Below are 24,081 nucleotides of genomic sequence, written 5' to 3'. Positions count from 1 at the left end.
ACCTTTTCCCATCTCAATAATATTATATAGGGCTATTATTGACCATGAATTGGGGTCCTAATTCAACCAATCAAAAAAATTGGCCTTTCAGGCCAAATCTCCTAGGCAGCTGCCTAGGGCTCCGAAAAGATTTCGTAATTCACTCATATTTCTCTCTAACAAGCTCTAACTTTATTGAACCTTTTCCCATCTCAATAATATTATATAGGGCTATTATTGACCATGAATTGGGGTCCTAATTCAACCAAACAAAAAAATTGACCTTTCAGGCCAAATCTCCTAGGCAGCTGCATAGGGCTCCGAAGCGATTTCGTAATTCACTCATATTTCTCTCTAACAAGCTCTAATTTTTTTGAACCTTTTCCCATCTTAATAATATGATATAGGGCTATTATTGACCATGAATTGGGGTCCTAATTCAACCAATCAAAAAAATTGACCTTTCAGGCCAAATCTCCTAGGCAGCTGCCTAGGGCTCCGAAGCGATTTCGTAATTCACTCATATTTCTCTCTAACAAGCTCTAATTTTATTGAACCTTTTACCATCTCAATAATATTATATAGGGCTATTATTGACCATGAATTGGGGTCCTAATTCAACCAAACAAAAAAATTGACCTTTCAGGCCAAATCTCCTAGGCAGCTGCCTAGGGCTCCGAAGCGATTTCGTAATTCACTCATATTTCTCTCTAACAAGCTCTAATTTTTTTGAACCTTTTCCCATCTCAATAATATTATATAGGGCTATTATTGACCATGAATTGGGGTCCTAATTCAGCCAATCAAAAAAATTAACCTTTCAGGCCAAATCTCCTAGGCTGCTGCCTAGGGCTCCGAAGCGATTTCGTAATTCACTCATATTTCTCTCTAACAAGCTCTAATTTTTTTGAAACTTTTCCCATCTCAATAATATTATATACGTCTATTATTGACTATTAATTGGGGTCCTAATTCAACCAATCAAAAAAATTAACCTTTCAGGCCAAATCTCCTAGGCAGCTGCCTAGGGCTACGAAGCGTTTTCGTAATTCACTCATATTTCTCTCTAACAAGCTCTAATTTTTTTGAACCTTTTCCCATCTCAATAATATTATTTAGGGCTATTATTGACCATGAATTGGGGTCCTAATTAAACCAAACAAAAAAATTGACCTTTCAGGCCAAATCTCCTAGGCAGCTGCCTAGGGCTCCGAAGCGATTTCGTAATTCACTCCTATTTCTCTCGAACAAGCTCTAATTTTTTTGAACCTTTTCCCATCTCAATAATATTATATAGGGCTATTATTGACCATGAATTGGGGTCCTAATTCAACCAATCAAAAAAATTGACCTTTGAGGCCAAATCTCCTAGGCAGCTGCCTAGGGCTCCGAAGCGATTTCGTAATTCACTCATATTTCTCTCTAACAAGCTCTAATTTTTTTGAAACTTTTCCCATCTCAATAATATTATATACGGCTATTATTGACTATTAATTGGGGTCCTAATTCAACCAATCAAAAAAATTAACCTTTCAGGCCAAATCTCCTAGGCAGCTGCCTAGGGCTACGAAGCGTTTTCGTAATTCACTCATATTTCTCTCTAACAAGCTCTAATTTTTTTGAACCTTTTCCCATCTCAATAATATTATATAGGGCTATTATTGACCATGAATTGGGGTCCTAATACAACCAATCAAAAAAATTAACCTTTCAGGCCAAATCTCCTAGGCAGCTGCCTAGGGCTCCGAAGCGATTTCGTAATTCACTCATATTTCTCTCTAACAAGCACTAATTTTTTTTAACCTGTTCCCATCTCAATAATATTTTATAGGGCTATTATTGACCATGAATTGGGGTCCTAATTCAACCAAACAAAAAAATTGACCTTTCACTCCAAATCTCCTAGGCAGCTGCGTAGGGCTCCGAAGCGATTTCGTAATTCACTCATATTTCTCTCTAACAAGCTCTAATTTTTTTGAACCTCTTCCCATCTCAATAATATTATATTGGGCTATTATTGACCATGAATTGGGGTCCTAATTTAAGCAAACAAAAAAATTGACCTTTCAGGCCAAATCTCCTAAGCAGCTGCCTAGGGCTCCGAAGCGATTTCGTAATTCACTCATATTTCTCTCTAACAAGCTCTAATTTTTTTGAACCTTTTCCCATCTCAATAATATTATATAGGGCTATTATTGACCATGAATTGGGGTCCTAATTCAACCAATCAAAAAAATTGGCCTTTCAGGCCAAATCTCCTAGGCAGCTGCCTAGGGCTCCGAAAAGATTTCGTAATTCACTCATATTTCTCTCTAACAAGCTCTAACTTTATTGAACCTTTTCCCATCTCAATAATATTATATAGGGCTATTATTGACCATGAATTGGGGTCCTAATTCAACCAAACAAAAAAATTGACCTTTCAGGCCAAATCTCCTAGGCAGCTGCATAGGGCTCCGAAGCGATTTCGTAATTCACTCATATTTCTCTCTAACAAGCTCTAATTTTTTTGAACCTTTTCCCATCTTAATAATATGATATAGGGCTATTATTGACCATGAATTGGGGTCCTAATTCAACCAATCAAAAAAATTGACCTTTCAGGCCAAATCTCCTAGGCAGCTGCCTAGGGCTCCGAAGCGATTTCGTAATTCACTCATATTTCTCTCTAACAAGCTCTAATTTTATTGAACCTTTTACCATCTCAATAATATTATATAGGGCTATTATTGACCATGAATTGGGGTCCTAATTCAACCAAACAAAAAAATTGACCTTTCAGGCCAAATCTCCTAGGCAGCTGCCTAGGGCTCCGAAGCGATTTCGTAATTCACTCATATTTCTCTCTAACAAGCTCTAATTTTTTTGAACCTTTTCCCATCTCAATAATATTATATAGGGCTATTATTGACCATGAATTGGGGTCCTAATTCAGCCAATCAAAAAAATTAACCTTTCAGGCCAAATCTCCTAGGCTGCTGCCTAGGGCTACGAAGCGTTTTCGTAATTCACTCATATTTCTCTCTAACAAGCTCTAATTTTTATGAACCTTTTCCCATCTCAATAATATTATATAGGGCTATTATTGACCATGAATTGGGGTCCTAATTCAACCAATCAAAAAAATTGACCTTTGAGGCCAAATCTCCTAGGCAGCTGTCTAGGGCTCCGAAGCGATTTCGTAATTCACTCATATTTCTCTCTAACATGCTCTAATTTTATTGAACCTTTTACCATCTCAATAATATTATATAGGGCTATTATTGACCATGAATTGGGGTCCTAATTCAACCAAACAAAAAAATTGACCTTTCAGGCCAAATCTCCTAGGCAGCTGCCTAGGGCTCCGAAGCGATTTCGTAATTCACTCATATTTCTCTCTAACATGCTCTAATTTTTTTGAACCTTTTCCCATCTCAATAATATTATATAGGGCTATTATTGACCATGAATTGGGGTCCTAATACAACCAATCAAAAAAATTAACCTTTCAGGCCAAATCTCCTAGGCTGCTGCCTAGGGCTACGAAGCGTTTTCGTAATTCACTCATATTTCTCTCTAACAAGCTCTAATTTTTTTGAACCTTTTCCCATCTCAATAATATTATTTAGGGCTATTATTGACCATGAATTGGGGTCCTAATTCAACCAAACAAAAAAATTGACCTTTCAGGCCAAATCTCCTAGGCAGCTGCCTAGGGCTCCGAAGCGATTTCGTAATTCACTCATATTTCTCTCTAACAAGCTCTAATATTTTTGAACCTTTTCCCATCTCAATAATATTATATAGGGCTATTATTGACCATGAATTGGGGTCCTAATTCAGCCAATCAAAAAAATTAACCTTTCAGGCCAAATCTCCTAGGCAGCTGCCTAGGGCTCCGAAGCGATTTCGTAATTCACTCATATTTCTCTCTAACAAGCTCTAATTTTTTTGAAACTTTTCCCATCTCAATAATATTATATACGTCTATTATTGACTATTAATTGGGGTCCTAATTCAACCAATCAAAAAAATTAACCTTTCAGGCCAAATCTCCTAGGCAGCTGCCTAGGGCTACGAAGCGTTTTCGTAATTCACTCATATTTCTCTCTAACAAGCTCTAATTTTTTTGAACCTTTTCCCATCTCAATAATATTATTTAGGGCTATTATTGACCATGAATTGGGGTCCTAATTCAACCAAACAAAAAAATTGACCTTTCAGGCCAAATCTCCTAGGCAGCTGCATAGGGCTCCGAAGCGATTTCGTAATTCACTCATATTTCTCTCTAACAAGCTCTAATTTTTTTGAACCTTTTCCCATCTTAATAATATGATATAGGGCTATTATTGACCATGAATTGGGGTCCTAATTCAACCAATCAAAAAAATTGACCTTTCAGGCCAAATCTCCTAGGCAGCTGCCTAGGGCTCCGAAGCGATTTCGTAATTCACTCATATTTCTCTCTAACAAGCTCTAATTTTATTGAACCTTTTACCATCTCAATAATATTATATAGGGCTATTATTGACCATGAATTGGGGTCCTAATTCAACCAAACAAAAAAATTGACCTTTCAGGCCAAATCTCCTAGGCAGCTGCCTAGGGCTCCGAAGCGATTTCGTAATTCACTCATATTTCTCTCTAACAAGCTCTAATTTTTTTGAACCTTTTCCCATCTCAATAATATTATATAGGGCTATTATTGACCATGAATTGGGGTCCTAATTCAGCCAATCAAAAAAATTAACCTTTCAGGCCAAATCTCCTAGGCTGCTGCCTAGGGCTACGAAGCGTTTTCGTAATTCACTCATATTTCTCTCTAACAAGCTCTAATTTTTATGAACCTTTTCCCATCTCAATAATATTATATAGGGCTATTATTGACCATGAATTGGGGTCCTAATTCAACCAATCAAAAAAATTGACCTTTGAGGCCAAATCTCCTAGGCAGCTGTCTAGGGCTCCGAAGCGATTTCGTAATTCACTCATATTTCTCTCTAACATGCTCTAATTTTATTGAACCTTTTACCATCTCAATAATATTATATAGGGCTATTATTGACCATGAATTGGGGTCCTAATTCAACCAAACAAAAAAATTGACCTTTCAGGCCAAATCTCCTAGGCAGCTGCCTAGGGCTCCGAAGCGATTTCGTAATTCACTCATATTTCTCTCTAACATGCTCTAATTTTTTTGAACCTTTTCCCATCTCAATAATATTATATAGGGCTATTATTGACCATGAATTGGGGTCCTAATACAACCAATCAAAAAAATTAACCTTTCAGGCCAAATCTCCTAGGCTGCTGCCTAGGGCTACGAAGCGTTTTCGTAATTCACTCATATTTCTCTCTAACAAGCTCTAATTTTTTTGAACCTTTTCCCATCTCAATAATATTATTTAGGGCTATTATTGACCATGAATTGGGGTCCTAATTCAACCAAACAAAAAAATTGACCTTTCAGGCCAAATCTCCTAGGCAGCTGCCTAGGGCTCCGAAGCGATTTCGTAATTCACTCATATTTCTCTCTAACAAGCTCTAATATTTTTGAACCTTTTCCCATCTCAATAATATTATATAGGGCTATTATTGACCATGAATTGGGGTCCTAATTCAGCCAATCAAAAAAATTAACCTTTCAGGCCAAATCTCCTAGGCAGCTGCCTAGGGCTCCGAAGCGATTTCGTAATTCACTCATATTTCTCTCTAACAAGCTCTAATTTTTTTGAAACTTTTCCCATCTCAATAATATTATATACGTCTATTATTGACTATTAATTGGGGTCCTAATTCAACCAATCAAAAAAATTAACCTTTCAGGCCAAATCTCCTAGGCAGCTGCCTAGGGCTACGAAGCGTTTTCGTAATTCACTCATATTTCTCTCTAACAAGCTCTAATTTTTTTGAACCTTTTCCCATCTCAATAATATTATTTAGGGCTATTATTGACCATGAATTGGGGTCCTAATTAAACCAAACAAAAAAATTGACCTTTCAGGCCAAATCTCCTAGGCAGCTGCCTAGGGCTCCGAAGCGATTTCGTAATTCACTCCTATTTCTCTCGAACAAGCTCTAATTTTTTTGAACCTTTTCCCATCTCAATAATATTATATAGGGCTATTATTGACCATGAATTGGGGTCCTAATTCAACCAATCAAAAAAATTGACCTTTGAGGCCAAATCTCCTAGGCAGCTGCCTAGGGCTCCGAAGCGATTTCGTAATTCACTCATATTTCTCTCTAACAAGCTCTAATTTTTTTGAACCTCTTCCCATCTCAATAATATTATATAGGGCTATTATTGACCATGAATTGGGGTCCTAATTTAAGCAAACAAAAAAATTGACCTTTCAGGCCAAATCTCCTAGGCAGCTGCCTAGGGCTCCGAAGCGAATTCGTAATTCACTCATATTTCTCTCTAACAAGCTCTAATTTTTTTGAACCTTTTCCCATCTTAATAATATGATATAGGGCTATTATTGACCATGAATTGGGGTCCTAATTCAGCCAATCAAAAAAATTGACCTTTGAGGCCAAATCTCCTAGGCAGCTGTCTAGGGCTCCGAAGCGATTTCGTAATTCACTCATATTTCTCTCTAACATGCTCTAATTTTATTGAACCTTTTACCATCTCAATAATATTATATAGGGCTATTATTGACCATGAATTGGGGTCCTAATTCAACCAAACAAAAAAATTGACCTTTCAGGCCAAATCTCCTAGGCAGCTGCCTAGGGCTCCGAAGCGATTTCGTAATTCACTCATATTTCTCTCTAACATGCTCTAATTTTTTTGAACCTTTTCCCATCTCAATAATATTATATAGGGCTATTATTGACCATGAATTGGGGTCCTAATACAACCAATCAAAAAAATTAACCTTTCAGGCCAAATCTCCTAGGCTGCTGCCTAGGGCTACGAAGCGTTTTCGTAATTCACTCATATTTCTCTCTAACAAGCTCTAATTTTTTTGAACCTTTTCCCATCTTAATAATATGATATAGGGCTATTATTGACCATGAATTGGGGTCCTAATTCAGCCAATCAAAAAAATTGACCTTTGAGGCCAAATCTCCTAGGCAGCTGTCTAGGGCTCCGAAGCGATTTCGTAATTCACTCATATTTCTCTCTAACATGCTCTAATTTTATTGAACCTTTTACCATCTCAATAATATTATATAGGGCTATTATTGACCATGAATTGGGGTCCTAATTCAACCAAACAAAAAAATTGACCTTTCAGGCCAAATCTCCTAGGCAGCTGCCTAGGGCTCCGAAGCGATTTCGTAATTCACTCATATTTCTCTCTAACATGCTCTAATTTTTTTGAACCTTTTCCCATCTCAATAATATTATATAGGGCTATTATTGACCATGAATTGGGGTCCTAATACAACCAATCAAAAAAATTAACCTTTCAGGCCAAATCTCCTAGGCTGCTGCCTAGGGCTACGAAGCGTTTTCGTAATTCACTCATATTTCTCTCTAACAAGCTCTAATTTTTATGAACCTTTTCCCATCTCAATAATATTATATAGGGCTATTATTGACCATGAATTGGGGTCCTAATTCAACCAATCAAAAAAATTGACCTTTGAGGCCAAATCTCCTAGGCAGCTGCCTAGGGCTCCGAAGCGATTTCGTAATTCACTCATATTTGTCTCTAACAAGCTCTAATTTTTTTGAAACTTTTCCCATCTCAATAATATTATATACGGCTATTATTGACTATTAATTGGGGTCCTAATTCAACCAATCAAAAAAATTAACCTTTCAGGCCAAATCTCCTAGGCAGCTGCCTAGGGCTACGAAGCGTTTTCGTTATTCACTCATATTTCTCTCTAACAAGCTCTAATTTTTTTGAACCTTTTCCCATCTCAATAATATTATATAGGGCTATTATTGACCATGAATTGGGGTCCTAATACAACCAATCAAAAAAATTAACCTTTCAGGCCAAATCTCCTAGGCAGCTGCCTAGGGCTCCGAAGCGATTTCGTAATTCACACATATTTCTCTCTAACAAGCACTAATTTTTTTTAACCTGTTCCCATCTCAATAATATTTTATAGGGCTATTATTGACCCTAAATTGGGGTCCTAATTCAACCAAACAAAAAAATTGACCTTTCACTCCAAATCTCCTAGGCAGCTGCGTAGGGCTCCGAAGCGATTTCGTAATTCACTCATATTTCTCTCTAACAAGCTCTAATTTTTTTGAACTTCTTCCCATCTCAATAATATTATATAGGGCTATTATTGACCATGAATTGGTTTCCTAATTTAAGCAAACAAAAAAATTGACCTTTCAGGCCAAATCTCCTAGGCAGCTACCTAGGGCTCCGAAGCGATTTCGTAATTCACTCATATTTCTCTCTAACATGCTCTAATTTTATTGAACCTTTTACCATCTCAATAATATTATATAGGGCTATTATTGACCATGAATTGGGGTCCTAATTCAACCAAACAAAAAAATTGACCTTTCAGGCCAAATCTCCTAGGCAGCTGCCTAGGGCTCCGAAGCGATTTCGTAATTCACTCATATTTCTCTCTAACAAGCTCTAATTTTTTTGAACCTTTTCCCATCTCAATAATATTATATAGGGCTATTATTGACCATGAATTGGGGTCCTAATTCAACCAATCAAAAAAATTGACCTTTCAGGCCAAATCTCCTAGGCAGCTGCCTAGGGCTCCGAAGCGATTTCGTAATTCACTCATATTTCTCTCTAACAAGCACTAATTTTTTTTAACCTGTTCCCATCTCAATAATATTTTATAGGGCTATTATTGACCCTGAATTGGGCTCCTAATTCAACCAAACAAAAAAATTGACCTTTCACTCCAAATCTCCTAGGCAGCTGCGTAGGGCTCCGAAGCGATTTCGTAATTCACTCATATTTCTCTCTAACAAGCTCTAATTTTTTTGAACTTCTTCCCATCTCAATAATATTATATAGGGCTATTATTGACCATGAATTGGGGTCCTAATTTAAGCAAACAAAAAAATTGACCTTTCAGGCCAAATCTCCTAGGCAGCTGCCTAGGGCTCCGAAGCGAATTCGTAATTCACTCATATTTCTCTCTAACAAACTCTAATTTTTTTGAACCTTTTCCCATCTCAATAATATTATATAGGGCTATTATTGACCATGAATTGGGGTCCTAATTCAACCAATCAAAAAAATTGACCTTTCAGGCCAAATCTCCTAGGCAGCTGCCTAGGGCTCCGAAGAGATTTCGTAATTCACTCATATTTCTCTCTAACAAGCTCTAACTTTATTGAACCTTTTCCCATCTCAATAATATTATATTGGGCTATTATTGACCATGAATTGGGGTCCTAATTCTACCAAACAAAAAAATTGACCTTTCAGGCCAAATCTCCTAGGCAGCTGCATAGGGCTCCGAAGCGATTTCGTAATTCACTCATATTTCTCTCTAACAAGCTCTAATTTTTTTGAACCTTTTCCCATCTTAATAATATGATATAGGGCTATTATTGACCATGAATTGGGGTCCTAATTCAACCAATCAAAAAAATTGACCTTTCAGGCCAAATCTCCTAGGCAGCTGCCTAGGGCTCCGAAGCGATTTCGTAATTCACTCATATTTCTCTCTAACAAGCTCTAATTTTATTGAACCTTTTACCATCTCAATAATATTATATAGGGCTATTATTGACCATGAATTGGGGTCCTAATTCAACCAATCAAAAAAATTGACCTTTCAGGCCAAATCTCCTAGGCAGCTGCCTAGGGCTCCGAAGCGATTTCGTAATTCACTCATATTTCTCTCTAACAAGCACTAATTTTTTTTAACCTGTTCCCATCTCAATAATATTTTATAGGGCTATTATTGACCCTGAATTGGGGTCCTAATTCAACCAAACAAAAAAATTGACCTTTCACTCCAAATCTCCTAGGCAGCTGCCTAGGGCTCCGAAGAGATTTCGTAATTCACTCATATTTCTCTCTAACAAGCTCTAACTTTATTGAACCTTTTCCCATCTCAATAATATTATATAGGGCTATTATTGACCATGAATTGGGGTCCTAATTCTACCAAACAAAAAAATTGACCTTTCAGGCCAAATCTCCTAGGCAGCTGCATAGGGCTCCGAAGCGATTTCGTAATTCACTCATATTTCTCTCTAACAAGCTCTAATTTTTTTGAACCTTTTCCCATCTTAATAATATGATATAGGGCTATTATTGACCATGAATTGGGGTCCTAATTCAACCAATCAAAAAAATTGACCTTTCAGGCCAAATCTCCTAGGCAGCTGCCTAGGGCTCCGAAGCGATTTCGTAATTCACTCATATTTCTCTCTAACAAGCTCTAATTTTTTTGAACCTTTTCCCATCTTAATAATATGATATAGGGCTATTATTGACCATGAATTGGGGTCCTAATTCAGCCAATCAAAAAAATTGACCTTTGAGGCCAAATCTCCTAGGCAGCTGTCTAGGGCTCCGAAGCGATTTCGTAATTCACTCATATTTCTCTCTAACATGCTCTAATTTTTTTGAACCTTTTCCCATCTCAATAATATTATATAGGGCGATTATTGACCATGAATTGGGGTCCTAATACAACCAATCAAAAAAATTAACCTTTCAGGCCAAATCTCCTAGGCTGCTGCCTAGGGCTACGAAGCGTTTTCGTAATTCACTCATATTTCTCTCTAACAAGCTCTAATTTTTATGAACCTTTTCCCATCTCAATAATATTATATAGGGCTATTATTGACCATGAATTGGGGTCCTAATTCAACCAATCAAAAAAATTGACCTTTGAGGCCAAAACTCCTAGGCAGCTGCCTAGGGCTCCGAAGCGATTTCGTAATTCACTCATATTTCTCTCTAACAAGCTCTAATTTTTTTGAAACTTTTCCCATCTCAATAATATTATATAGGGCTATTATTGACCATGAATTGGGGTCCTAATACAACCAATCAAAAAAATTAACCTTTCAGGCCAAATCTCCTAGGCAGCTGCCTAGGGCTCCGAAGCGATTTCGTAATTCACACATATTTCTCTCTAACAAGCACTAATTTTTTTTAACCTGTTCCCATCTCAATAATATTTTATAGGGCTATTATTGACCCTAAATTGGGGTCCTAATTCAACCAAACAAAAAAATTGACCTTTCACTCCAAATCTCCTAGGCAGCTGCGTAGGGCTCCGAAGCGATTTCGTAATTCACTCATATTTCTCTCTAACAAGCTCTAATTTTTTTGAACTTCTTCCCATCTCAATAATATTATATAGGGCTATTATTGACCATGAATTGGGGTCCTAATTTAAGCAAACAAAAAAATTGACCTTTCAGGCCAAATCTCCTAGGCAGCTACCTAGGGCTCCGAAGCGATTTCGTAATTCACTCATATTTCTCTCTAACATGCTCTAATTTTATTGAACCTTTTACCATCTCAATAATATTATATAGGGCTATTATTGACCATGAATTGGGGTCCTAATTCAACCAAACAAAAAAATTGACCTTTCAGGCCAAATCTCCTAGGCAGCTGCCTAGGGCTCCGAAGCGATTTCGTAATTCACTCATATTTCTCTCTAACAAGCTCTAATTTTTTTGAACCTTTTCCCATCTCAATAATATTATATAGGGCTATTATTGACCATGAATTGGGGTCCTAATTCAACCAATCAAAAAAATTGACCTTTCAGGCCAAATCTCCTAGGCAGCTGCCTAGGGCTCCGAAGCGATTTCGTAATTCACTCATATTTCTCTCTAACAAGCACTAATTTTTTTTAACCTGTTCCCATCTCAATAATATTTTATAGGGCTATTATTGACCCTGAATTGGGCTCCTAATTCAACCAAACAAAAAAATTGACCTTTCACTCCAAATCTCCTAGGCAGCTGCGTAGGGCTCCGAAGCGATTTCGTAATTCACTCATATTTCTCTCTAACAAGCTCTAATTTTTTTGAACTTCTTCCCATCTCAATAATATTATATAGGGCTATTATTGACCATGAATTGGGGTCCTAATTTAAGCAAACAAAAAAATTGACCTTTCAGGCCAAATCTCCTAGGCAGCTGCCTAGGGCTCCGAAGCGAATTCGTAATTCACTCATATTTCTCTCTAACAAACTCTAATTTTTTTGAACCTTTTCCCATCTCAATAATATTATATAGGGCTATTATTGACCATGAATTGGGGTCCTAATTCAACCAATCAAAAAAATTGACCTTTCAGGCCAAATCTCCTAGGCAGCTGCCTAGGGCTCCGAAGAGATTTCGTAATTCACTCATATTTCTCTCTAACAAGCTCTAACTTTATTGAACCTTTTCCCATCTCAATAATATTATATTGGGCTATTATTGACCATGAATTGGGGTCCTAATTCTACCAAACAAAAAAATTGACCTTTCAGGCCAAATCTCCTAGGCAGCTGCATAGGGCTCCGAAGCGATTTCGTAATTCACTCATATTTCTCTCTAACAAGCTCTAATTTTTTTGAACCTTTTCCCATCTTAATAATATGATATAGGGCTATTATTGACCATGAATTGGGGTCCTAATTCAACCAATCAAAAAAATTGACCTTTCAGGCCAAATCTCCTAGGCAGCTGCCTAGGGCTCCGAAGCGATTTCGTAATTCACTCATATTTCTCTCTAACAAGCTCTAATTTTATTGAACCTTTTACCATCTCAATAATATTATATAGGGCTATTATTGACCATGAATTGGGGTCCTAATTCAACCAATCAAAAAAATTGACCTTTCAGGCCAAATCTCCTAGGCAGCTGCCTAGGGCTCCGAAGCGATTTCGTAATTCACTCATATTTCTCTCTAACAAGCACTAATTTTTTTTAACCTGTTCCCATCTCAATAATATTTTATAGGGCTATTATTGACCCTGAATTGGGGTCCTAATTCAACCAAACAAAAAAATTGACCTTTCACTCCAAATCTCCTAGGCAGCTGCCTAGGGCTCCGAAGAGATTTCGTAATTCACTCATATTTCTCTCTAACAAGCTCTAACTTTATTGAACCTTTTCCCATCTCAATAATATTATATAGGGCTATTATTGACCATGAATTGGGGTCCTAATTCTACCAAACAAAAAAATTGACCTTTCAGGCCAAATCTCCTAGGCAGCTGCATAGGGCTCCGAAGCGATTTCGTAATTCACTCATATTTCTCTCTAACAAGCTCTAATTTTTTTGAACCTTTTCCCATCTTAATAATATGATATAGGGCTATTATTGACCATGAATTGGGGTCCTAATTCAACCAATCAAAAAAATTGACCTTTCAGGCCAAATCTCCTAGGCAGCTGCCTAGGGCTCCGAAGCGATTTCGTAATTCACTCATATTTCTCTCTAACAAGCTCTAATTTTTTTGAACCTTTTCCCATCTTAATAATATGATATAGGGCTATTATTGACCATGAATTGGGGTCCTAATTCAGCCAATCAAAAAAATTGACCTTTGAGGCCAAATCTCCTAGGCAGCTGTCTAGGGCTCCGAAGCGATTTCGTAATTCACTCATATTTCTCTCTAACATGCTCTAATTTTTTTGAACCTTTTCCCATCTCAATAATATTATATAGGGCGATTATTGACCATGAATTGGGGTCCTAATACAACCAATCAAAAAAATTAACCTTTCAGGCCAAATCTCCTAGGCTGCTGCCTAGGGCTACGAAGCGTTTTCGTAATTCACTCATATTTCTCTCTAACAAGCTCTAATTTTTATGAACCTTTTCCCATCTCAATAATATTATATAGGGCTATTATTGACCATGAATTGGGGTCCTAATTCAACCAATCAAAAAAATTGACCTTTGAGGCCAAAACTCCTAGGCAGCTGCCTAGGGCTCCGAAGCGATTTCGTAATTCACTCATATTTCTCTCTAACAAGCTCTAATTTTTTTGAAACTTTTCCCATCTCAATAATATTATATACGGCTATTATTGACTATTAATTGGGGTCCTAATTCAACCAATCAAAAAAATTAACCTTTCAGGCCAAATCTCCTAGGCAGCTGCCTAGGGCTACGAAGCGTTTTCGTTATTCACTCATATTTCTCTCTAACAAGCTCTAATTTTTTTGAACCTTTTCCCATCTCAATAATATTATATAGGGCTATTATTGACCATGAATTGGGGTCCTAATACAACCAATCAAAAAAATTAACCTTTCAGGCCAAATCTCCTAGGCAGCTGCCTAGGGCTCCGAAGCGATTTCGTAATTCACTCATATTTCTCTCTAACAAGCACTAATTTTTTTTAACCTGTTCCCATCTCAATAATATTTTATAGGTCTATTATTGACCCTAAATTGGGGTCCTAATTCAACCAAACAAAAAAATTGACCTTTCACTCCAAATCTCCTAGGCAGCTGCGTAGGGCTCCGAAGCGATTTCGTAATTCACTCATATTTCTCTCTAACAAGCTCTAATTTTTTTGAACTTCTTCCCATCTCAATAATATTATATAGGGCTATTATTGACCATGAATTGGGGTCCTAATTTAAGCAAACAAAAAAATTGACCTTTCAGGCCAAATCTCCTAGGCAGCTGCCTAGGGCTCCGAAGCGATTTCGTAATTCACTCATATTTCTCTCTAACAAGCTCTAATTTTATTGAACCTTTTACCATCTCAATAATATTATATAGGGCTATTATTGACCATGAATTGGGGTCCTAATTAAACCAATCAAAAAAATTGACCTTTCAGGCCAAATCTCCTAGGCAGCTGCCTAGGGCTCCGAAGCGATTTCGTAATTCACTCATATTTCTCTCTAACAAGCACTAATTTTTTTTAACCTGTTCCCATCTCAATAATATTTTATAGGGCGATTATTGACCCTGAATTGGGGTCCTAATTCAACCAAACAAAAAAATTGACCTTTCACTCCAAATCTCCTAGGCAGCTGCCTAGGGCTCCGAAGAGATTTCGTAATTCACTCATATTTCTCTCTAACAAGCTCTAACTTTATTGAACCTTTTCCCATCTCAATAATATTATATAGGGCTATTATTGACCATGAATTGGGGTCCTAATTCTACCAAACAAAAAAATTGACCTTTCAGGCCAAATCTCCTAGGCAGCTGCATAGGGCTCCGAAGCGATTTCGTAATTCACTCATATTTCTCTCTAACAAGCTCTAATTTTTTTGAACCTTTTCCCATCTTAATAATATGATATAGGGCTATTATTGACCATGAATTGGGGTCCTAATTCAACCAATCAAAAAAATTGACCTTTCAGGCCAAATCTCCTAGGCAGCTGCCTAGGGCTCCGAAGCGATTTCGTAATTCACTCATATTTCTCTCTAACAAGCTCTAATTTTTTTGAACCTTTTCCCATCTTAATAATATGATATAGGGCTATTATTGACCATGAATTGGGGTCCTAATTCAGCCAATCAAAAAAATTGACCTTTGAGGCCAAATCTCCTAAGCAGCTGTCTAGGGCTCCGAAGCGATTTCGTAATTCACTCATATTTCTCTCTAACATGCTCTAATTTTTTTGAACCTTTTCCCATCTCAATAATATTATATAGGGCTATTATTGACCATGAATTGGGGTCCTAATACAACCAATCAAAAAAATTAACCTTTCAGGCCAAATCTCCTAGGCTGCTGCCTAGGGCTACGAAGCGTTTTCGTAATTCACTCATATTTCTCTCTAACAAGCTCTAATTTTTATGAACCTTTTCCCATCTCAATAATATTATATAGGGCTATTATTGACCATGAATTGGGGTCCTAATTCAACCAATCAAAAAAATTGACCTTTGAGGCCAAATCTCCTAGGCAGCTGCCTAGGGCTCCGAAGCGATTTCGTAATTCACTCATATTTCTCTCTAACAAGCTCTAATTTTTTTGAAACTTTTCCCATCTCAATAATATTATATACGGCTATTATTGACTATTAATTGGGGTCCTAATTCAACCAATCAAAAAAATTAACCTTTCAGGCCAAATCTCCTAGGCAGCTGCCTAGGGCTACGAAGCGTTTTCGTTATTCACTCATATTTCTCTCTAACAAGCTCTAATTTTTTTGAACCTTTTCCCATCTCAATAATATTATATAGGGCTATTATTGACCATGAATTGGGGTCCTAATACAACCAATCAAAAAAATTAACCTTTCAGGCCAAATCTCCTAGGCAGCTGCCTAGGGCTCCGAAGCGATTTCGTAATTCACTCATATTTCTCTCTAACAAGCACTAATTTTTTTTAACCTGTTCCCATCTCAATAATATTTTATAGGGCTATTATTGACCCTAAATTGGGGTCCTAATTCAACCAAACAAAAAAATTGACCTTTCACTCCAAATCTCCTAGGCAGCTGCGTAGGGCTCCGAAGCGATTTCGTAATTCACTCATATTTCTCTCTAACAAGCTCTAATTTTTTTGAACTTCTTCCCATCTCAATAATATTATATAGGGCTATTATTGACCATGAATTGGGGTCCTAATTTAAGCAAACAAAAAAATTGACCTTTCAGGCCAAATCTCCTAGGCAGCTGCCTAGGGCTCCGAAGCGATTTCGTAATTCACTCATATTTCTCTCTAACATGCTCTAATTTTATTGAACCTTTTACCATCTCAATAATATTATATAGGGCTATTATTGACCATGAATTGGGGTCCTAATTCAACCAAACAAAAAAATTGACCTTTCAGGCCAAATCTCCTAGGCAGCTGCCTAGGGCTCCGAAGCGATTTCGTAATTCACTCATATTTCTCTCTAACAAGCTCTAATTTTTTTGAACCTTTTCCCATCTCAATAATATTATATAGGGCTATTATTGACCATGAATTGGGGTCCTAATTCAACCAATCAAAAAAATTGACCTTTCAGGCCAAATCTCCTAGGCATGCTGCCTAGGGCTCCGAAGCGATTTCGTAATTCACTCATATTTCTCTCTAACAAGCACTAATTTTTTTTAACCTGTTCCCATCTCAATAATATTTTATAGGGCTATTATTGACCCTGAATTGGGCTCCTAATTCAACCAAACAAAAAAATTGACCTTTCACTCCAAATCTCCTAGGCAGCTGCGTAGGGCTCCGAAGCGATTTCGTAATTCACTCATATTTCTCTCTAACAAGCTCTAATTTTTTTGAACCTCTTCCCATCTCAATAATATTATATAGGGCTATTATTGACCATGAATTGGGGTCCTAATTTAAGCAAACAAAAAAATTGACCTTTCAGGCCAAATCTCCTAGGCAACTGCCTAGGGCTCCGAAGCGAATTCGTAATTCACTCATATTTCTCTCTAACAAACTCTAATTTTTTTGAACCTTTTCCCATCTCAATAATATTATATAGGGCTATTATTGACCATGAATTGGGGTCCTAATTCAACCAATCAAAAAAATTGACCTTTCAGGCCAAATCTCCTAGGCAACTGCCTAGGGCTCCGAAGAGATTTCGTAATTCACTCATATTTCTCTCTAACAAGCTCTAACTTTATTGAACCTTTCCCATCTCAATAATATTATATAGGGCTATTATTGACCTTGAATTGGGGTCCTAATTCTACCAAACAAAAAAATTGACCTTTCAGGCCAAATCTCCTAGGCAGCTGCATAGGGCTCCGAAGCGATTTCGTAATTCACTCATATTTCTCTCTAACAAGCTCTAATTTTTTTGAACCTTTTCCCATCTTAATAATATGATATAGGGCTATTATTGACCATGAATTGGGGTCCTAATTCAACCAATCAAAAAAATTGACCTTTCAGGCCAAATCTCCTAGGCAGCTGCCTAGGGCTCCGAAGCGATTTCGTAATTCACTCATATTTCTCTCTAACAAGCTCTAATTTTATTGAACCTTTTACCATCTCAATAATATTATATAGGGCTATTATTGACCATGAATTGGGGTCCTAATTCAACCAATCAAAAAAATTGACCTTTCAGGCCAAATCTCCTAGGCAGCTGCCTAGGGCTCCGAAGCGATTTCGTAATTCACTCATATTTCTCTCTAACAGGCACTAATTTTTTTTAACCTGTTCCCATCTCAATAATATTTTATAGGGCTATTATTGACCCTGAATTGGGGTCCTAATTCAACCAAACAAAAAAATTGACCTTTCACTCCAAATCTCCTAGGCAGCTGCGTAGGGCTCCGAAGCGATTTCGTAATTCACTCATATTTCTCTCTAACAAGCTCTAATTTTTTTGAACCTCTTCCCATCTCAATAATATTATATAGGGCTATTATTGACCATGAATTGGGTTCCTAATTTAAGGAAACAAAAAAATTGACCTTTCAGGCCAAATCTCCTAGGCAGCTGCCTAGGGCTACGAAGCGATCTCGTAATTCACTCATATTTTTCCCTAACAAGCTCTAATTTTTTTGAACCATTTCCCATCTCAATAATATTATATAGGGCTATTATTTACCATGAATTGGGGTCCTAATTCAACCAAACATAAAAATTGACCTTTCAGGCCAAATCTCCTAGGCAGCTGCCTAGGGCTACGAAGCGATCTAGTAATTCACTCATATTTTTCCCTAACAAGCTCTAATTTTTTTGAACCATTTCCCATCTCAATAATATTATATAGGGCTATTATTTACCATGAATTGGGGTCCTAATTCAACCAAACTAAAAAATTGACCTTTCAGGCCAAATCTCCTAGGCAGCGGCCTAGGGCTCCGAAGAGATTTCGTAATTCACTCATATTTCTCTCTAACAAGCTCAAAATTTTTTGAAACTTTTCCCATCTCAATAATATTATATAGGGCTATTATAGACTATGAATTGGGGTCCTAATTCAACCAAACAAAAAAATTGACCTTTCTGGCCAAATCTCCTAGGCTGCTGCCTTGGGCTCCGAAGCGATTTCGTAATTCACTCATATTTCTCCCTAACAAGCTCTAATTTTTTTGAACCTTTTCCCATCTCAATAATATTTTATAGGGCTATTATTGACTATGAATTGGGGTCCTAATTCAACCAAATAAAAAAATTGACCTTTGTGGCCAAATCTCTTAGGCAGCAGCCTAGGGCTCCGAAGCGATCTCGCAATTCAGTCATATTTCTCCCTAACAAGCTCTAATTTTTTTGAAACTTTTCCCATCTCAATAATATTATATAGGGCTATTATTGACTATGAATTGGGGTCCTAATTCAACCAAACAAAAAAATTGACCTTTCAGGCCAAATCTCCTAGGCTGCTGCCTAGGGCTCCGAAGAGATTTCGTAATTCACTCATATTTCTCCCTAACAAGCTCTAATTTTTTTGAACCTTTTCCCAGCTCAATATTATTATATAGGGGTATTATTGACTATGAATTGGGTCCTAATTCATCCAAACAAAAAAGTTGACCTTTCAGGCCAAATCTCCTAGGCAGCTGCCTAGGGCTCCGAAGAGATTTCGTAATTCACTGATATTTCTCTCTAACAAGCTCTAATTTTTCTGAACCTTTTCCCATCTCAATAATATTATATAGGGCAATTATTGACCATGAATTGGGGTCCTAATTCAACCAAACAAAAATATTGACCTTTCAGGCCAAATCCCTAGGCACCTGCATAGGGCTACGAAGCTATCTCGTAATTCACTCATATTTTTCCTTAATAAGCTCTAATTTTTTTGAAACTTTTGCCATCTCAATAATATTATATAGGGCTATTATTTACCATGAATTGGGGTCCTAATTCAACCAAACTAAAAAATTGAACTTTCAGGCCAAATCTCCTAGGCCGCTGCCTAGGGCTCCGAAGCGATCTCGTAATTCAATCATATGTCTCTCTAACAAGCTCTAATTTTTCTGAACCTTTTCCCATCTCAATAATATTATATAGGGCTATTATTGACCATGAATTGGGGTCCTAATTCAACCAAACAAAAATATTGACCTTTCAGGCCAAATCCCTAGGCACCTGCATAGGGCTACGAAGCTATCTCGTAATTCACTCATATTTTTCCTTAATAAGCTCTAATTTTTTTGAAACTTTTGCCATCTCAATAATATTATATAGGGCTATTATTTACCATGAATTGGGGTCCTAATTCAACCAAACTAAAAAATTGACCTTTCAGGCCAAATCTCCTAGGCCGCTGCCTAGGGCTCCGAAGCGATCTCGTAATTCACTCATATGTCTCTCTAACAAGCTCTAATTTTTTTGAACCTTTTCCCATCTCAATAATATTATATAGGGCTATAATTGACCATGAATTGGGGTCCTAATTCAACCAAACATAAAAATTGACCTTTCAGGCCAAATCTCCTAGGCAGCTGCCTAGGGCTACGAAGCGATCTAGTAATTCACTCATATTTTTCCCTAACAAGCTCTAATTTTTTTGAACCATTTCCCAGCTCAATAATATTATATAGGGCTATTATTTTCCATGAATTGGGGTCCTAATTCAACCAAACTAAAAAATTGACCTTTCAGGCAAAATCTCCTAGGCAGCTGCCTAGGGCTCCGAAGCGATTTCGTAATTCACTCATATTTCTCTCTAACAAGCTCAAATTTTTTTGAAACTTTTCCCATCTCAATAATATTATATAGGGCTATTATTGACTATGAATTGGGGTCCTAATTTAACCAAACAAAAAAATTGACCATTCAGGCCAAATCTCCTAGGCAGCTGCTTAGGGCTACGAAGCTATCTAGTAATTCACTCATATTTTTCCCTAACAAGCTCTAATTTTTTTGAAACTTTTCCCATCTCAATAATATTATATAGGGCTATTATTTACCATGAATTGGGGTCCTAATTCAACCAAACTAAAAAATTGAACTTTCAGGCCAAATCTCCTAGGCCGCTGCCTAGGGCTCCGAAGCGATCTCGTAATTCAATCATATGTCTCTCTAACAAGCTCTAATTTTTTTGAACCTTTTCCCATCTCAATAATATTATATAGGGCTATAATTGACCATGAATTGGGGTCCTAATTCAACCAAACATAAAAATTGACCTTTCAGGCCAAATCTCCTAGGCAGCTGCCTAGGGCTACGAAGCGATCTCGTAATTCACTCATATTTTTCCCTAACAAGCTCTAATTTTTTTGAACCATTTCCCATCTCAATAATATTATATAGGGCTATTATTTACCATGAATTGGGGTCCTAATTCAACCAAACTAAAAAATTGACCGTTCAGGCCAAATCTCCTAGGCCGCTGCCCAGGGCTCCGAAGCGATCTCGTAATTCACTCATATGTCTCTCTAACAAGCTCTAATTTTTTTGAACCTTTTCCCATCTCAATAATATTATATAGGGCTATTATTGACTATGAATTGGGGTCCTAATAAAACCAAACAAAAAAATTGACCTTTCAGGACAAATCTCCTAGGCCGCTGCCTAGGGCTCCGAAGCGATCTCGCAATTCACTCATATTTCTCTCTAAAAAGCTCAAATTTTTTTGAAACTTTTCCCATCTCTATAATATTATATAGGGGTATTATTGACTATGAATTGGGTCCTAATTCAACCAAACAAAAAAATTGACATTTCAGGCCAAATCTCCTAGGCTGCTGCCTAGGACTCCGAAGCGATTTCGTAATTCACTGATATATCTCTCTAACAAGCTCTAATTTTTCAGAACCTTTTCCCATCTCAATAATATTATATAGGGCTATTATTGACAATGAATTGGGGTCCTAATTCAACCAAAAAAAAAATTGACCATTCAAGCCAAATCCCTAGGTAGCTGCCTAGGGCTACGAAGCTATCTCGTAATTCACTCATATTTTTCCCTAACAAGCTCTAATTTTTTTGAACCTTTTCCCATCTCAATAATATTATATAGGGCTATAATTGACCATGAATTGGGGTCCTAATTCAACCAAACATAAAAATTGACCTTTCAGGCCAAATCTCCTAGGCAGCAGCCTATGGCTACGAATCGATCTCGTAATTCACTCATATTTCTCCCTAACAAGCTCTAATTTTTTTGAACCTTTTCCCATCTCAATAATATTATATAGGGCTATTATTTACCATGAACTGGGGACCTAATTCAACCAAACAAAAAAATTGACCTTTCAGGCCAAATCTCCTAGGCAGCTGCCTAGGGCTCCGAAGATATTTCGTAATTCACTGATATTTCTCTCTAACAAGCTCTAATTTTTCTGAACCTTTTCCCATCTCAATAATATTATATAGGGCTATTATTGACCATGAATTGGGGTCCTAATTCAACCAAACAAAAAAATTGACCTTTCAGGCCAAATCCCTAGGCAGCTGCTTAGGGCTACGAAGCTATCTCGTAATTCACTCATATTTTTCCCTAACAAGCTCTAATTTTTTTGAAACTTTTCCCATCTCAATAATATTATATAGGGCTATTATTTACCATGAATTGGGGTCCTAATTCAACCAAACTAAAAAATTGACCTTTCTGGCCAAATCACCTAGGCCGCTGCCTAGGGCTCCGAAGCGATCTCGTAATTCACTCATATTTTTCCCTAACAAGCTCTAATTTTTTTGAACCATTTCCCATCTCAATAATATTATATAGGGCTATTATTTACCATGAATTGGGGTCCTAATTCAACCAAACTAAAAAATTGACCGTTCAGGCCAAATCTCCTAGGCCGCTGCCTAGGGCTCCGAAGCGATCTCGTAATTCACTCATATGTCTCTCTAACAAGCTCTAATTTTTTTGAACCTTTTCCCATCTCAATAATATTATATAGGGCTATTATTGACTATGAATTGGGGTCCTAATAAAACCAAACAAAAATATTGACCTTTCAGGACAAATCTCCTAGGCCGCTGCCTAGGGCTCCGAAGCGATCTCGCAATTCACTCATATTTCTCTCTAAAAAGCTCAAATTTTTTTGAAACTTTTCCCATCTCTATAATATTATATAGGGGTATTATTGACTATGAATTGGGTCCTAATTCAACCAAACAAAAAAATTGACATTTCAGGCCAAATCTCCTAGGCTGCTGCCTAGGACTCCGAAGCGATTTCGTAATTCACTGATATATCTCTCTAACAAGCTCTAATTTTTCAGAACCTTTTCCCATCTCAATAATATTATATAGGGCTATTATTGACAATGAATTGGGGTCCTAATTCAACCAAAAAAAAAATTGACCATTCAAGCCAAATCCCTAGGTAGCTGCCTAGGGCTACGAAGCTATCTCGTAATTCACTCATATTTTTCCCTAACAAGCTCTAATTTTTTTGAAACTTTTCCCATCTCAATAATATTATATAGGGCTATTATTTACAATGAATTGGGGTCCTAATTCAACCAAACTAAAAAATAGACCTTTCAGGCCAAATCTCCTAGGCCGCTGCCTAGGGCTCCGAAGCGATCTCGTAATTCACTCATATGTCTCTCTAACAAGCTCTAATTTTTTTGAACCTTTTCCCATCTCAATAATATTATATAGGGCTATAATTGACCATGAATTGGGGTCCTAATTCAACCAAACATAAAAATTGACCTTTCAGGCCAAATCTCCTAGGCAGCAGCCTAGGGCTACGAATCGATCTCGTAATTCACTCATATTTCTCCCTAACAAGCTCTAATTTTTTTGAACCTTTTCCCATCTCAATAATATTATATAGGGCTAATATTTACCATGAACTGGGGACCTAATTCAACCAAACTAAAAAATTGACCTTTCAGGCCAAATCTCCTAGGCAGCTGCCTAGGGCTCCGAAGCGATTTCGTAATTCACTCAAATTTCTCTCTAACAAGCTCTAATTTTTCTGAACCTTTTCCCATCTCAATAATATTATATAGGGCTATTATTTACCATGAACTGGGGACCTAATTCAACCAAACTAAAAAATTGACCTTTCAGGCCAAATCTCCTAGGCAGCTGCCTAGGGCTCCGAAGCGATTTCGTAATTCACTCAAATTTCTCTCTAACATGCTCTAATATCTCTGAACCTTTTCACATCTCAATAATATTATATTGGGCTATTATTGACTATGAATTGGTGTCCTAATTCAACCAAACATAAAAATTGACCTTTCAAGCCAAATCTCCTAGGCAGCTGCCTAGGGCTACGAAGCGATCTCGTAATTCACTCATATTTTTCCCTAACAAGCTCTAATTTTTTTGAACCATTTCCCATCTCAATAATATTATATAGGGCTATTACTTACCATGAACTGGGGACCTAA

The sequence above is a fragment of the Humulus lupulus genome, chromosome 5, assembly GCF_963169125.1.
Source record: "Humulus lupulus chromosome 5, drHumLupu1.1, whole genome shotgun sequence".
Lineage (NCBI taxonomy): Eukaryota > Viridiplantae > Streptophyta > Magnoliopsida > Rosales > Cannabaceae > Humulus > Humulus lupulus.
Note: the sequence above shows the minus strand (reverse complement) of the source record.